This window comes from Coturnix japonica, chromosome 14 (genome assembly GCF_054131305.1).
Source record: "Coturnix japonica strain WE chromosome 14, WE-NBRP24, whole genome shotgun sequence".
NCBI lineage: Eukaryota > Metazoa > Chordata > Aves > Galliformes > Phasianidae > Coturnix > Coturnix japonica.
The window spans coordinates 3,843,096-3,858,112 of NC_140676.1; positions in this window are offsets into that span (position 1 = coordinate 3,843,096).

The window sequence follows — 15,017 nt, forward strand, 5'->3', positions numbered from 1 at the left end:
ATTTTTTGAGCTCTTTTCTATTTCTGCAAGGGGTACAGGTTTATTTATACAGTTAATGGCTGCTCTTTTTGATCTGTTTTTCCTCTGAATTAATTCCTCTAATGATTAACTGCCCAGTGAAGTGCAAGTGTGGTCATTCCCAAGCCTTTTTCAGATGTGGTCAGCCCTTCTTTGGGGCAATGTTCTGGAGCTATACGTGAATTCAGTGATAAGCCCTTCAGCTAGCATCTCTAATATGTGCTGCATGCCAAGAATATGCACTCTTTACATCTTGTAACTTCACACCTTAGCTTTTAGCAAAACAATTTCTTTGGGAAGCCCTAAATGCTGATCAGTGCACTTCCCCTGTACTCAAGTAAAGCAAAAGTAGAAACAGGCATGAAATAATGCCACAAAATTCCAAAGAAACTGCACTCAGTTCACCTGCTTTGTTAGAAGATTCCCTATTAACTGGATCTCAAAGTTCAATAAATTAATTGCAGTTTATGGAGCATTTAAAGTAAAGGCTGTTTTGCGCAGCGGTACACAAATATACGTGTTTTTGCATAGATTTTCTGGTTTGAATAGCTCTGACTTCAAGCTACACAGAGCTTTTTACTTGTGTTCTGGACAGGAGATTATGAATGCTGCAAAATCCCCACAAATGTGAGCAATTACATATTTAAGTGAACAGTTGTGATTCGGTTTGGGTTTTGTCCACAAATCTCTGCAAACCAAATGACATCCTTATTGGCAGAGCATAAGAACCTTTCCAGTGCCCCTTGCAAAACATCTTCCAGCCTCATGGAGACCAAAATTAACTCAGATGTTCCAGAGTAAAAAGAAACACCCGAGGCCAACTGGAAAGCATCATCACGTACACCACAGCAGGCCGGCAGCACTGCCTCTTGCTGTACTTTCCCTGGTATTTCTCTCTTATTGGTAGGAGAAAGGTGGTATTGACAGGTACTAAGGGAAGCAGAGGTACATGTAAAAAAGTCAAATACTTCCTGATCCAACATATATCTGCTGCCTTTCCTTTTTTTTCTAGTTTCTTGATCAAAGATGGAACATGAGTGAAAGACTTCTGGGGGGAATAGAGGCATCTACTGATTACGCCGTTTCTTTATAAGTCTGTTTCTTGAGTAAAAATCCTCTCTCTGAAACCTCAAGACCTGCTGCCAGAAATGAACCATTACACATCGGGGCAGCACACACCTCCTCAATGCACACACACACACAAGATGATCTGTACTTTTGACACAGATAGCTCCATCAGTCCAGTTCATTTCCAAGACACACATCAGCTCTAGAAGTTTAGGTCAGGTACCCTATATTCAATGACTGTGTGGTGCCCATTTTTGAAGCTACAGAACAGTCTAAGCAGAATTTTATACTGTAAGAAAATAAGCTGATCCACAGTGAGAAAAAGCTACCTGATCCAGGTTACAGTAACTAAAAGTTCTGTATGGAGGAAGAAGTTTAGGGATTACATTTCTAGGGGGAGTAGAGGCTACTCATTTTGGTTAAGAGTCTATTCCTTCCAACAGTTGCACATGAAATTTGTAGTTAAGTGCTAATTACTTCTATGTGCATACACATTGATACAAGTAACCCCAGACTACCCACCACAGATGGGCACGTGAACATTAAGTGACCCAATGGTGGGAACTCACTCAGAGAGCTGTTTTTCGGCTCAAAACTCTGCAGCACGTGGAGGCTATAAATGGGTACTACAACAAAAACATTAAATGGTATTGCACTGTTAACACACACCATTACAGTGAAGCCCTGTAATGCATCCTTTGCCACTTTTTCTCCCATTATGAGAATATTTTCTTAGGGCTGCATCATTCCCTGCTGCAGAAACCACCTACTGGAAAGAACAAGGCCAAAAGCATTATCTGTTCACCTGCAGAGTATGTGCATGGAAGGCAACACCACCACTGTGCTCTTCTGCACGTGAGATGGGGCAGTTAAGAGAATCCTCAGTAAATCTCCAGAGCAATTCCTTTCTCAGCCCTCTTGCTAAATATTCAGATTGGAAAAAGATTTTCAGAATTACACGGGGAGGAGTCCAAAATTCAGTTGTTCAACAGCCAGTGATTCAGATATTAAATGTTTTGTGATCCATCGCTACATCTCTTTCTAAGATTGCCTCATGGGGAAACACTACAAAATAAAACTTCAATACTATCATAAGCTCCAAATAAAGCTTTTCTCTTTGATTGCCTCTATCTCATCTGTCTGCTTAGATTTGTGTGTCTAGTTAAGTGAATACAGAAGACCATACACTTGAAATGAAAACTACACAGAGTACACTCTTGACTTGTTACCATAATTTACCTTCTAAGTGGAACCTCTTATGAGCCTACTCAATTATATTAAAAATGACTGTGCCTTTATTTCGACACAGTGTACACACTGAAACACACATTCTAAAATCCTGTGCTGATGCAAAATTGCAGAGCCTCATCAAAATGCAGAGGGCATTCCTGATTTACACCAGCAGCACATGCAGGGCCCCCAGAACCTTTCACACTGCAGCACTTTTCCCATGGGGAGCAATACCAGTGCTAAGCAATATAAAGAAGTTGGTTTTATATCTAACGTTGATTTCTTTCCCAATCTGAGACTTTATTTCATGCTTTTTCATGCAACAATACCTTGAATGCACGGCAGATTTACACTGAAAAACAGAGTTTAAAAATACTTGTTAAATGCTGAAGGCTTGACAGTTCCTTTAAATAATACTGGGAAAAAAAATGCACAAGAACATTTTGGTAGTGGAATGAAAAATGCTGCAGTTTACAGCTCTATATGTCACAGAGAAATTAGTATAGATTTTTTTCTGGGGACACTGTCAGAGCTGGCAGGCCTAAAATTAGACCTACCAGGTATGCACTTCGCACTGTCCCTCAGGTCTGCCTGTCAGCTCCCTGGGAACACGATTCCTGTATATTTCAATAGCCCTCCTGCTCCGCGCATCCCACAGAACAAAGCCAACGGGCAGAGCGCAGTGCTTCATGACACGCAGATCTGCAATCAGGAAGCAACCCATCACCTTGGGGGCTGCTCCTGCCAGGTCACCTATTTGAAAAGCAGTGTTATGTTGCTCGGAAATAAAGAAACATTTACGTGTAATCTGGAACAGTGGAAACGGAGACATGGGCTATTGCTGTGCTATTTTAAAATATTCAGAGCTATTTTGAAGTGATAATCAGATATGAACTGGAAAAAAAATCAATGAGTTCTCCGGTGATAAACTATCAATATTAAGTAAAGGTCAGGAACAGTCAGCTTTTGTTTGTCTTGGGTTTTGCTTTGCGCAATTGACATTAATTCATTTTAAACCTGCACCATTTGCCACTATGTGTATTTTTAAACAAAACCTGACAGTAGGTCTCATTTACTACATCATTTACCTTTTTCCAATTACGCAAATGACTGAAGTTGACAGTAGTGTGTTTTTGAGTATAAATATGATAATTTACTACTAGAGAAGATAGCACAATCCTCTTTATTCTGCCATGCTCTGCTTGCAATGCAGCAGAATTTTAATTGAATCACTGGAAAACAGTGTCTTAAGCAATGTTTGGGGCTGTATTTCTAAAAAACATTAAAAAAATAGCTATAAAGAACAGCTCTTGGAGTGTTTTCTTTTCTTTTGCCATGTGTCCTTTTGCTCCCACTTTTCATCCATTCTGGTATAACCGACTCTGTCTGGATCATGAGTTATCATTGGCTGCCAGTGGAATGCTACAATGCAATTTGTCTTATTGAAACATGGGCTAGCCCCACATGGCTGCAAAGAATCATTCACTTTCTAATAAATCAAACATTTGCTAAAATTCCTTCTTTTCTGACATAAAACAGTGGGGCAGACAATGTCGCTTGCAAACTGGGAGGAGACGGTGATAAAAAAATGCCTTTTTTTTGTTCAGCACTACTGAATTATTCTGTGATTAGTGAATTGCAGCTACTGAATCCAAGCTCACATCCTTGCAAAGTTGGCTGGTATTTTTTTCCTTTCAAATTCAATTGCTGTACTGTTTGTGTACTGTAAATAAGATGTCTCTACACTTTACCTAATTATCAACATTGTTTTTCCATTTAACAGAATCACAGCCCCAGCCCCTCTGAAATCACTCGAAATTTTGTCATGAAAACATGCAATTTTGGAAGCTACACTATTCTGTTCCTGACAATTTTTCAAAACTATTTATCTGAAAGAGCCCACAAAAATTGCGGAATATGAAGTGCTCAAAGAACTGTTATGCCTATTTTTTTCTTTATAATATCACTAATAGTTTGAAAGTTGCTCTAAGTGTCGCTTCCCAGCAGCTGTAACTTTTCCACCAAACCTTTGGAAGTACGGTTATTTGGAAGGGACATCTGGGATTTCCAGCAGTGCATTATGATGTATTTTGAACTGCGGAAGTGACATTAAAGGCTATGCAGGAAGAAGCATATGCTGGGATAAATCCTGTCTATCAAAGTGCAGTCTGCACCAACTGCAAGAGAGCAGCTTACAGTTGTGTTGGGCTCTTGCATTAAGTTCCTAACGAATCTCGTTTAGGATGGCTTTACTACCAATCCCATGTTTAAATGTTTACCATTGTAAGGGCCTCTCATGCTCCTAAGGCTGCTCATTCCTCCTGTTAGCATGTCTACTTTCCCTCATCAGTAACATCTTTCTTGTGAAACATTCACACTTGCTCACCAAACCAAAGCTGCCTTTTATCTTATGATTTAGGAAGGGGAGGGAATTGTGGCTCCCTTATATCAGTTTATGATCCCAAGATTTAAAATCTGTATGGAATCTGTACCATATGTTTAACTACAGTCTGCGCAAACCTTGCTAAGAACACGCGCCTGTAGTGCAGCCCAAACAATCACGCAATGCTGAAAGGTAGCAGGAGGATGGATTTCCACCAAAAGGTCAGCAATGCTGTAAAAAAAACAAGGCAATGACAGTGGCCAGGAAGCACTGAGGCCATGGCAATGTAAAAATAAACTTGACCATGAGTCCGCTCCAAACATCTCCGGGGGCAAAAAGGAAGGCAGGACCCTTAGGGAAACCCACACTGAGCAGTGAGATCTGGTCACATCTGGATTCACCTCACAAAAGAGAAGGCCATGATTCCTTCACCGCATCACAGAATTTACCTGACATCCTTCAGCCTGGTTTGAAGGCAGCTTCACCCTACATCCTGGCTAAGACTAGTGCTTGAGCAAGAGACATATGATTAATGCTCCTAAATGCAGCTACAAGAGCTCAGAGCTCCTTCACTGACTATCACCACTTTTAGCAAATACTGCTTGTTTCCTTTTGGCCTGTTTAAGGAGTGCCCCCCAGAATGGGATTTCACTTGAGGCTGGATTTTTACAGATGACTTACAAAAGCAATTAGCACTGACTTGCACACTCAGATCGCGCAGGGACTTCTGCAGAAAACCTGCCTTCCAAATGTCGTTTGCCACCATAAAATCACAAAACTTCCTGGCTTCCATAGGCCGGAATCAGACTCAAAATACAAGAACACAGCCTACTATAAAAAAAAAAAAAACAAAAAACCTCCAGACTGCAAATGTGTGATCAAATATTTATCACAGCACTGTCTCGCACCTGGGAATTCACACAGGAAAAAAATCAAAAAAACAAGACAGTAAGAGGTTTAACAGAACGAACTGCTTTTGCATGACATTAACTATGGTCAAGGTCAATTTAGGCTGAGTCTCTACAGTGTACGGCTTTTACTTTCTCCCCCCCCCCCCCCCACCTCCAATTGCAATAACAATGATTAAGAACATGTTAGGAACAGGATTTAATCTGAACGAGTTTGCTGTGATTTAGCCTGTTTATGTTTAAAGTCATGCATCGGTCTGGTTCTAATTCAAGATATTTACTGGCACCTATATAGGAAAACTCCATTCTTTTTCCAGCCATTCTTTTGATGTAAACAAAATCTTTGTCCCGCAGCTACATCTTAACTATGTTGGAAGGCACAATAGCTATGCAATATCATATGCCCTTCTGCCAGTGCATATATTATTTCTACCAACTTGTAAGTAAATTAGCACCTATAGGCAGTTAGTCTATTTATAAGAGCTTAATCACAGGACTGGGCAAATTCTTGAATTCCTCTCCCCACAGTGTTACTCATGCTCTGCATGATCCCAAGGCACTAAGGAACCTCACTGACCCCCCCTGCCTCATCTGCAAAGTAGGGATAACAATATGGGGTGGCGGAAGGATGCAGCCATAATATTTGTAAAGCGCTTTGAAGATGCTGAGAGTGCCAAGTGTTATCATAGTTTCTAAGCTCTGAAATGTTTGATATGATTATGTGCACACATAATTTTTAATGGTAATTCAGAGTGCAAATTAGAGATGATATTTACATTTCTTCCAGGCAAGCTTAATTTCCAGTTATCAAGGAAAATATCTATTGCACAAATAGGGTATCAGTTATTCAAAAGTTCCCTTAGGGCCTACCAGTTCTATAGCATGCCATTTTTTTAAGCTGTCCAAGAGATGACAGACTGCAGCAGTTCCCTCAGAGTTATTATGGATTACTGATGAAACAATAACCAGAAGTAATATTTCCCATCAAAACTGGAGCCTAGGGTTTTTGCTGTTGTTACTTCTTTCCTAACAACACATGCTTTCCTAAATACCTTGCCCTCATTCATAAATAATTTGCAAACCTGAATGTGCCACCCCTGAAAAGATAATTCAATCCATAATGGACTTTTTAAAGCTAAATCCTGTATGTTTTCTTGTACGTAGAAATCACAGAAACGTCACCCTTTGCAACTAGAAAATACAGCATTTCTGCTTGCTAAAGAAAACCATCTGAGGATGAACATATTTATTAATCAGCTTCTATTGAAGCTTCTAAACTGCAGCACTCTTGACTCTTCAAGAGACAGCAATGCAGATGTCTAAATATCTGGCCTGTGACTGATGGCCAGAAGAGGGTTGGTAGCATAACCTGGAGCCAGGATTTACTGAGAAAAGACTGAGCAGTTGGATTTCTGTTCAGTTTGCTCAGTGCCATCTCATCCAACAGTCCCTGCTCAAATCAGGGGCCAGCAGATCAGGCTGCTCAGACCCACGCCCAGCTGGCTTTCCAAGAACAGAGAATATCTGCAACCTGTTCCACTATTCATTCACCCTCAGAGGAAGCAGCATTTTCCTACTCTTAAATGGACTTTGCTCTAACAGCAATTTGGTACATCAGCAATATTCCTAAAAGACAAACAGCAGCTCAATAAAAAGTTCTCCATGCCACACGAAAAGCAAGACAACAAATAAACCTGAAGCAATGTGCTTGGATCTCTCTATCTCAAACCACAGATCCTCAGCCCTGTAAGCTGCCTGGCACAATGGCTTAGGATGATCTCAATATTAATGCAACCATATTTGAATCCTCATATTAATCAGTTTGCATCCTGTTTTCTATCATTGTCCTTTAGGGACATATAATATCTGTATCTCATAGGAAATCTTCATGTAGAAGAATATCTGGGCAGAGTCTGAACAATAAGCCTGAGATATGATTACTGAGGATACTCTGATAGAGCTATTCAAAAATGTACACGTGAAGTTCTCTTGGGTATGTCATCTGAAGACACAGTCACTGCAAGGACTTGAGCTCAGTCACATCCTTGGGTTTAATTCTCATTCATACAATGCTAGACTGGAGCCAGTAATGGGGACAACACATTTGCATCAGACTACCTCCAAAGTATGAGATTTTGGAAAAACATCATGCTAATTTTAACACAGCACAATTATTATTTCACGCTCAGTTAAAATCCTGACAGCTGGTTTAATTCACAGCAGATTCTCTACAACTTTCTCAGATTTTCTCCACACACAGCTTACCTCAAATGCCTGGACTTCCTTGGAAAAAGTTGTGAAATATACACATCTCAAAATGGAAAAGCAGAGATACAACACTGTGAGACCGCCAAACCTACCCAGGAATCTCAACTAAAACATGTTCAAAATAAATAACTTGTCAGGATGTGTACACTACATCTGAATTGCTGAGATTTATTGAAGATGAGTTTAACACTTCTCTTTCGGAAAGAATGAGGTTGTCTGAAGCTCCCAGTCTGCCTTATGCTCCCAGATTCACATGCACACACGGCCGCGTATTTTCCTTTGTATTGCATCAGGTAACTACGCAGCACTCTTAAACACCAAGCAGAATTTCATGCCATTCATTTAAAGGCTCATTTTCTTTGAGTTTAATGTCCTCATCCACCACAGCCAGAACAGCTTTTGTTTTTCATTTCATTTATTTTTGTTGTCTTCTTTTGTTTAGAGAATGAGAGATCTCCATCTCTCCTTCTTACTGTAACCCTTGCATCCTCTCTCCTAACAGTAAAAAGGCAACGCACAACACACGCTCCCTGTGTCACTACAAAGGGTGGGGAGAGAAAAGGGGAAAAAGCCTTAAACTATCAGACCACAAATGTTTAGTTTGTTTAATGGATAACATTTTGAAAACTACCTGTAATAAAGGCCTTTCCATTCAAACAATGCATGCATCAAACAGCGGATCCCAGTTTGGGACTTTGGGAGTTCCTGGCCAATTGCTAAGACTTCAAACTCTCCCCACTCAGGGGAGGTCGGAAATGTCAAAATCTTCTGTCATCCCACTTGTCATATCACATCCCACAAAGGAACATGGAAGCCATCATCCACTCTGCTGTGTATTGTCATGAAACCCCATAAATACTTACTCTCCATAAACAGTAACAGCCCAATTAAAGAGCTCTTTACCAAGCGTGATCATTTTCAGACAGAAAGTATTGATTTACCCACCTATGGGCACTGCATAGAAACATCTCTTAATGAGAATGATAGTGACCTCTGAACCCTGCTCTTTCACCCCGTAATATACTCTCTCAATTTTCTGTTAAGTGGTCTAGTGGCACATCAGCAGAGATGGAAAGACACTGATTCTTTAATGTCGACACTGGAAGGCTCGAAAGGAATGCTCAAATCTTCATTGTAATGGGAGGTGAACAGAAAGGTCAGTTATATGCAGGGCTTTCAGCTTGTTTGACAAGGCTTCTTTAATAAGTGAAACATTGTTGGGGTACACTTGTCCGTCAGCTGCCTTTGGCACTCAGCACTGAGGCCAAACACAAACATTCACTGTCTTATTACCTGAATCTGGAGACGTTCCACCCGCCCAGAAACCCTTGGCAAAATTTACAGGTTGGTTGTTTTTGTTGTTTTTCTTTTCTTTATATATACATATATACATATAAACCTCCTTAGTGATAGGGAGCAAAAAAAAAACACCCTCTATTTTATTCTGCTCAGCAACTTAAATTTGAGAGCTTACTGCATGTGTAATTGACAACAGACATGGTGTGCTAAAGCAGCGCATCCGTTACTTTGATTAATCCTCCTTTGGAGTGTGATATTGTTTGATATACAGTACAGGGCTGACACAGGTTACTGTAATGCCACTTTACCAAACAGATTACAAAACTGTGCAGGGAGTACACAGCATTCGTGCAGATAAATGCACACAAGAGGAAATTCTAACAGCTTTTAATTTCCATGCTTTTCAGTTTTATTGTTGTAAATGCAACTGTTTATTGGACTAATGACACAGGCTGGCTCGACTGAGTCAATTACACCAGTAGGCACTTGGATCAGATATTTTGCCTGCCTTCCATTTGCAGTGTCTATGGTTCTGATATTTGACTAAATTACATTGCACTGTGGTGCATTGGCACTTGCCATATGTTATATCTCAGAGCATTTTAAAGGACAATAACAAAAAATAATAATATATAAGATGTAGTTCAAAGTTGGGACGCAGGCGAGCATGTCAATCGTTATGAGCTACATTCAGCAAATAGCCCAGAGTGTTGCATTATTGTGTCCTCTAATCTGTGGTGGTGTTAAATGAGTAGGAAAGTTGGTAAGGATGCCAGAGACACTGGCTGCCCTAAACTGTGTGGGACTGTTTGTGCACGTCTGTGAGTGCGCATGGTTTGGGGCAAGAGGGATATTTGGTGAATTTTAGTACTCATAGAAGTTAGACACTAATAGCACCATCTGGCCCACCACACAGAGCCCTGCAAACTTCCTCCACATAGATCTGCCAATACACTTCAGTTCTGACCTCCAACACCCCTTCAATTCCAGTAATGAGTCTGCAACATCTCTTGAGAAGAAACTGTCAATTGTCTGATTTCAGCTAAATTGTGTTATGCTTAGCAATGTGGGCAACTGCCCACTAGTGACTAGGCTGAGGCCACTAAACTCCAATCTGAACCTTGCCTTCTGGAGGTGAAAAGCTTGTTTAATAAACCCAGACACCATTTTACAAGCCCCATCTCCTTTGTACTTCACTCATCTAAAAGATGCAAAGCAAATCTGCCTCCAATTCCAATACCCAATTCAATACAGAGTATGACAAGGCTATGTGACTTTTCCTTTTGGACGTTTCTGTGACACTGAGAATGAGTTTTAAGCAGTGGCACAGACTGTACAAAGAAGAACTTTTTGTGCAAGTCTGTTTATTATGCATGCATCACTACTCAGGATTAAATTCCAGAATGGGGCTGCAAGACCTGCCAAATTTGTTCTGAGCAAACTAGATAATAGTAACAGAAGTCAATTTGTATGTCACTGAATTTTTAATATGAACCAAATTCCAATCTCAGCATTTTTACACACAACATATTATAGTACTTAGAATAATCAGTAAGAAAGAAATAAAATCATTCTTTAGTGTATTAATGGTTTGCCTAGATATTCCTTCCATAGGTTTTATGGGCAAAATAGACCCGGGCCTTTGTTGTTAAATAGCAACTTTCTAACACAGAATCTCACAGTATTACTGCTTGAAGTTTCCCCGTTTGGTCATAACAGAGGGAAGTTATGCTAAATTTAAGAACTAAGCATCAATCAGATTTGATCAGGTCTAGGGCTTGATAGAGTCTAGCCTAAGAGCTCTTTAAATGCACAGTTTGAGGTGTTTCAAAAGACACAAGATATTATAATGGTTTGGGGTAACTTAATCACTCCACGATTTTATTTTTCTTTTCATGAACTGCATGAAATGTGAGGTTTTGTGCTCCTTTCAAAGTGCATTAGCATCAAATATTCTAATTATGGATATTCTTACTATCAGTAATGATGTTAAAATTCTCCCTAAATCTTGGTCTCAGATCTGGTAACTGAGATTTGCAGCTCAATGTGAACATTTGGCTACAGCAGTTTTGCCCAAATTAAACGAATGTACAATATTAACAAGTAATCTAATTAAATGCATGTTACTATGTTTGTGTATATTCTACAGTCCATGCCACCTACCATAAAAGTATTAGAGCTCATCAGTGCACAGAATATTGCCTTCAACTCCAGTAAAAGGAATAATTTCCCTGCAGGGTAGTAACATTCTTCAACGTGGCGAATAGCCACAGGCTGCCGGGTTTTGACTTTATGGTAAATAGCTACCTCTTTCATCAACAGAGCAATGAATTGGAAGAGCCCCTGGTGAAATGTATGAGGGTAATTTGATTTCTTCAGGTATAAACACGCAACCCACTCGTTTTCAGGCACTGCTAATTAGGCTGGGTTATCCAGATGCCTTGGGGTAATTATTTTGGCTGTACTTACTGATAGCTGGGAGGGTTGCGAATGTCAGCCGTGTTCTTTCCCACCTTTGGCCACAGTCCCAGTGATTCATACAGCAGTGATCCTAAGCAAGCATCCATTCTAAGGGGCATAATTCTTCTCCCTCTATAAACATTTCTAATCCTCAGCTTCCATTAGGGTTAGAATTATCTAACTGATGGTCAAACACACAAGCAAAGCAACATCTCCATTTCTCTGTGTGCCTTTGAGTGAAAAAAACCTGAGAGATAAAGCTTGCTTCCCTTTCTTTTACATGTTGTTAAAGAAAACTACTTTTCAGGCCAGGGAGGTTCAACAATTCTGTCCAATGAAAAAATTACTGTAAATTATATATCTGATATGGATCAGGAACATGAGGTATTTAAATATCCATTTTATTTACTAATGGCTTAATTAGGGAGAATAGAAAATAAAATAAAAATAAAAAGAAGAGGAAGATTTGGCAAGAAAGCAGGTAGGTATAAGCAAAAGAAATCAGTGTTTCCCTGATAAAACTACTGGAGCTACCACTGGAGCAAAATGCTGCAGATTTGTATGCAACACAACCACTGAATACAGCAAAGCCAATCAGTAAGGCAAAGCCAAGCACTTTCAGACACCTATCTAGACTGTGTGATCAAATACTATATGAAATTCAGACTAAGGCATGCAGAGCAGCTCCTCTAATAGGACTAACAAGGACTTGCTCTTAAAGGCTGTTCTTTCTATTTCCAGAAACAGCAAAACAGAGTCCTTGTGGTATCACCATTCCCCTGTGCCTTCAAGCCCTCCTCTTTCTGTCCTTTCTGGAAAGTGCCTTTGCTCCCACCTCTTTCACTTTAAGTTTTACTTTGGAGAACTTCATATAACAGAAGCAAAAGATGAACGATAATATGCAGCTCTGAAAAAAGAGGGGAGAAATGGGAACTACTCTGCACTGCTGTGAGAATGCAGAGTTGTTTCACTCTAGCATATAATGCAGGATTTTCTAGGGATAATGGACAAGTTGAAATGTCATGTTATATCGCCAGGGTGCAAGCCTGAAGATGCTCCTAACTAGCCCTTCTCTAAGCAGCTTGCTCTTTGAAGTTGTATCCATCATTTCACACCAGAAATGTCAATTGAGTGGACCTCTGGTATGGATAATTGATTTTCAGGGACCCGTCTAAATTATACAAAGAATATAACATAGTAAAACAAGAGCAAGATGAGCAATTGTTTAAAGTTGGCATCAGACAAAATAATTCTGTGACACTTAATGAAAATAAACTATTTTTAAAATATAAATGCACGTCAGTACGTACCCCTACACTTAAATCTTGAGCCTGGAAATAAATGATCTGTTTTGCCTTTTGCCTTTTACAAGGATGTATACACAGACAGAGGTACATGCATGACATATCTGTATACCTACACTTAATCTGGATGCTTTTTTTCTATTGGAAAAGGTTTGGCAAAGTTGAAATAGACTCACAAATAGTTTTATTCCAAGTGGAACAGCAGTTATAGTTTAAAAAACTAAAGCTACCTAAAACAAAGTCTCCTCTTTTGGTCAGAAATAACTGCAAGTTTGAAGATGTAGGGATATGCTGCTGAGACCTGCACAATGCAGCAAGAAGACAAGCGAAAATCCTGTTCTCCCAAGACAAACATTCACAAAGGCAGATAACAGAAAATAGCTGTGCAGGGTTCAATAGCTCCAGGTAGTTTCTGTAGCTCACAGCTTGGCTCCCTGGAACACCAAGAAGGGGCTCAGAAAGCCCCGAAGTCTCTCACTCCTGCTCCAGAGCAGCGAGGGCACAAACCCACAGCTGTGAGCATCCGCATGTCTCAAACCTCCAGCAGAGCACATTTGTGCTCATTTAGGAGTGGGAATAATACTGCCCTTCACCTGAGCACTGCCGAAGTAATGAACTGAAACATTTTTGGTAGCTGCACTGTGTGCAGTTTGGACAATGTCCTGCTCTTCTGTTTGTGCACAGCGGTTTTATCCCAGGATGGGAATATTTTGATGATACCGACAACTCCTCTGTCCTGCTGCACACACGGGTATTTTGCCACCTCTTCTCAGAAGCACACTAAGAGCAGAACACTGACCTGAAGATCCAAGTCAGCTCACACACAAGCAGCTTTCCTTCTTGGGAGTTATGCTATTGACACTGGTCATATACAGTTATTTTACTCCAATTGAACCATTTATGGGACAAAGGAATCCCTGTGTTTGGAAAGGGTACTCCTGAGCGACAATTTGCCAGTCTCTAGAGCTGATTTCTCTACTAATAACACAAAGGGGAGAAAATGTTAATATTAAAACCTCGGAGATTTATTGTGCAATGCACATTTGTAAGTGTAAATGCTGCAGAAAATTCATGTACATGATAAGCAATTAAGAAGAGTATTTTACACAAAAACTAAGACTCCACACACTGCATAAATGACATTTCCAGGAATGTGTCAATTAAAATTTTAGCCTTTTGGAAGAGGAGGGGAAAAACTATGAAACTGAGGCTATTAAATACTGGGAATAAAATCAGAATATTGGTTTCCAGCTGGCACATTAAGAGAGATTAAAATTATAAAGAAATGAAGATGCCAACGAATAATAATAATAATTAATAATAAGAAAGAAAAAAAAGAAGAAAAAAAAAGAGAAAGAAAGAAAGAAAGAAAGAAAGAAAGAAAGAAAGAAAGAAAGAAAGAAAGAAAGAAAGAAAGAAAGAAAGAAAGAAAGAAAGAAAGAAAGAAAGAAAGAAAGAAAGAAAGGAAGAAAGAAAGAAAGAGAAAATAAATAAATAAATAAAAAGAACAAAGAAACAAAGAGAAAGAGAAAAAAGCCGAGTCTCCCAGATTCACAGAATTAGGAACTAACCTGTCTAACTTATTTGTGAGGTTTTCACTTTGTGCACAGTCTAACTCTCATTTCTTTTAACAAAGGGAGATTATAGGAATTGGAAAGAAAATAGCACCAGCACTCATTCAGGATATCTGTGATCAATGATTTTGGTCCCCCTTTTCAATACAGAGTACTTAAAAAAAGTAAGCCTTTTGAAAACAGCACAAACACCTTTTACATATAACAGCTAATTTTTCTATAATATAGATAAGGTCTTTCCATAGCTACAATGCAAAGCAATGGAGGAGGGGTGGCCAGCAGGGAGAGGGAGGTGATTGTCCTTCTCTGCTCTGCCCTTGCGAGGCCCCATCTTGGGCTGGGGACCTGACTTTTGGAGGGGGTCCATGAAGGTGATCATAGGGCTGAACACCTCTCCTGCAAAGGCAGGTTGAAAGAGCTGGGCTTGTTCAGCCTGGAGAATAGAAGGCTGCGGGGAGACCTCATTGCAGCCTTCTGATATTTAAAGAAAAATTATAAATGGGAG